Consider the following 3,165-nt stretch of genomic DNA (forward strand, 5'->3'; position numbering starts at 1 on the left):
AGGAAGGAAAATTATGTGTCCCAAAGTAAAAGGGTGGTGATGAGGTTTGATCAATATAGATTTTCACCTCCTTACCATATTGAGACATCATGGTGGAGACTAGAGACCATGTTACTGGCATAGGCAGGGGTGGATTCAGTGTTCGGTCAGGGGGAGCGTTTGCACCCACTTAAGTCCATAGTTTACTTTAAAAATATGTAATATATTAGGTCCAAAAACCTAAGTGACCCATCTAAAAAAATTTAGTGACCCATTCTTAACTCTTTTAGTGCCTCAAACTTAACTTTTTAAATTTTAAACCAAAATTTTTAAGCCCAAATTTAATTTTGTTATGAATAATAATAATTAAGCCCTTATTAGTTAATTGCTCAACCACTTTAATTGAAAATTTGGAATTCGTGTGGGGCGAACAGATTAGGGTGATGGCGGCTTCACATGCTGTCGATGACACTGGTTATAGACCCAAAAGACAAATGTACACAATCTCAATCAACATTATTATAATTTTGATTGTTTCAACAGTGTTGTCGATATGGAAATTCAAGAATTTGGCTTTAATGAGATTAGCACGGATTTACTTCAAAACATGTTGGCTTTCATCCGTATAATTCATTTTTCAAGTTTGATGCATAAAGTTAATGAGATTGTTTGAGTTTTATCTATATGATTTTGATAATGGAGACAAAATTGTTCTTGCATCTTAACTTGGTTTGTACTCTGAAAGGTATTGCGGATCTTGCTAAAGTTATAGTGGAACACCTTAGGATGGGTTTTGCTTAGTCTATGGTTTACCCTTGCTAAAACATCTTATCCTTCGGTACAATTACCCGAAAAACCTTCTAAAATAATACGTCAGCGATCGATGGTGGATACAGATAACTAATGTTTTTTTAAAAATAGGAGATGATACTTCATTATTCTTGTAACTAGTTGACCGCACACCTCTTGATAGTCTAAACACTTAGCAATCATAGATATGTCCACTAATGTACATACTAAGCACTAGTGGAGATATCTTTAAAACGAGACGGTTTCCCAAATGATCATAAATGCCAAATCACTTCTAAGCCCTAATATGGGCAGCCAAAAGGTGACTCCCTTGTTAGACAGTCCGTCTAGCAACATTTTGATCATGTTCACTTTAAAGTTTAAACTCTCTACTTAGACTTAAGGACACCCATACCAAGTATTTATACCTATTTCTTATGTTAGATATTACACATTACTCCTTCAATTTTAAAAATGTTTAAATTTGACACGAAATTTTGACTGGTATCACAGTTTATGTCCAAATACAATACTGTTGGTTTCAGCTAAAAAAAGCCGGCCATAAATTAATCGCCGGCTGGGAGTGAAGTTGTTTTTATGCTGATTCAAAGTTTAAATAAACTAATGTCCAAAGCACTTTGTATGACTTTGTGATCATTGTTTATGTTATCCTAATTGGAAACCTTTAACTTTAACTTTATTATGAATAAAAAACTTCAATGAGTTTATCCATTATCCAATCTGAAAAGGACATATATTTAGTAATCCACTTGTCTAGTTTGTCCATTTTACAATCAACAAGTTGTCCTAAAACAAAATAATATACTCCATTCTTTAAGAAAACTAAAATGTTTATAATTGTTACTCGTAAAAGAAATAAAATTGCAATCAAATCAAACGAAGCAATCGGACGACTTAAAAATATCTAAAAATATGCACTTTCTCCTTCCACTTGTAACCTCATTCCCTCCGCAATATCCACGTCAGTAACCTGATCTTACTATTTCTCAAACTCTTCACCAGTTATTAATTTGTTATATATCCAACTGTGGTTTGATTCGTTCATATCAGTTGATTCTGATATGGACTGGGAATCTGGATTACCAAACGTTAACGATTTACCACCTCTGTCACACCTTCTGATATCGCCGGAGCTGGCGTCAGCTTTCAACATCTCGCCGGAGCATGACTGACGTCACACACGCGTCTCATAAAACACTCTTAACCCTTAGTAGTTCTATATCATTCAGTGATGAAAGAGAAGACCATGAGATGGTTGTTGAAGCTGCTGATGATGAATCTTCTGCCAGGTCATCTAAACGGATCCGGTTGGTTTGGACACCACAGTTGCACAAGCGGTTTGTTGAGGTTGTTAAACATTTAGGTGTCAAGAAAGCCGTTCCGAAAACTATTATGCAGTTGATGAATGTTGAAGGGTTGACTAGAGAGAACGTGGCTAGTCATTTACAAAAGTATAGGCTTATGCCGGGATTATCTAACCAGCCCGGTCGCCCTGTCGGTGTGACGTCTAGAAGGGTTCCGGTTTCATTTCCATACATGGTGCCTATGGTGCATCATCACGGGTTCGATTATCATTCGCATCCGTATAATATGATGATGCACAATTTCGGTTCGGTTTCACCTTATCAACAAGGGATGACTTCTAATAATAAATAGGATTAATTTTGTATCCATGTTTCAAGTGCCATAATTAATAATATCTAAAGTTCTAAACAACAAAGCTGGCTTCGTCTGTTTTCTTGTCAAGAGCTGTACATTTCTTGTTGAATTTAGCTTTATCACTACATATGCAAGACACTGTATGTGATTCATCACTTTTGGGAGTAATCTGTTGTTTAGTAAATGTGTTTTATGTTGAATTGTAATTGTAAGTTTTGAGAAAATCGGCTAGATGATGACTTGTGTAAATTCAGTGGCGGACTCAGGAAAAATTTCACATGGGTCGGAAGCTAGAGGGTCAATGTCAAAATTTTATAGGGGTCGACCAGAATTTTAACATATATATATACCTTATAAAAAAAATTGGGGTCGGCCGATACATACACCAAAGGCGTAGGTCCACAATGCTTGTATTCAAGATTTTTGTGGTTGAAAGCTCTTTTGTATTGAAGCAGAAGAAAGTTGTGACCACATGGTTGCCAAGTATTGTTAGGCACATTCGTAAGTCCCAACCCATTTGTGTATAGCCCATCAATGTTGCTGTTTTTGGTTTTACTACATTTCAATATGAATCCTTTGGATATGAAGCTTTGATGATTAGGTTTTGGGTAGAAGCTATATGGGCATGTTGGATAGATGTGTTTTAAAAGTGCTTTCTTTAAGACTAGCTAGTTTGACATTACTACCAACTTGTTGATGCAGTTGCGGCTAATGTTG

At 35.9% G+C, this 3,165-nt stretch overlaps 1 pseudogene; it reads left to right on the forward strand.

Annotated features, from left to right (window-relative positions):
* The first annotated feature begins 1,710 nt into the window (after window positions 1-1,710).
* LOC143578118 (transcription factor PCL1-like) lies at window positions 1,711-2,564 on the forward strand (annotated as a pseudogene).
* Window positions 2,565-3,165: the final 601 nt, after the last annotated feature.

The sequence above is a fragment of the Bidens hawaiensis genome, unplaced genomic scaffold (assembly GCF_021521415.1).
Source record: "Bidens hawaiensis isolate Kalapana, Puna unplaced genomic scaffold, B.hawaiensis_p1.1 tig00029028_1, whole genome shotgun sequence".
NCBI lineage: Eukaryota > Viridiplantae > Streptophyta > Magnoliopsida > Asterales > Asteraceae > Bidens > Bidens hawaiensis.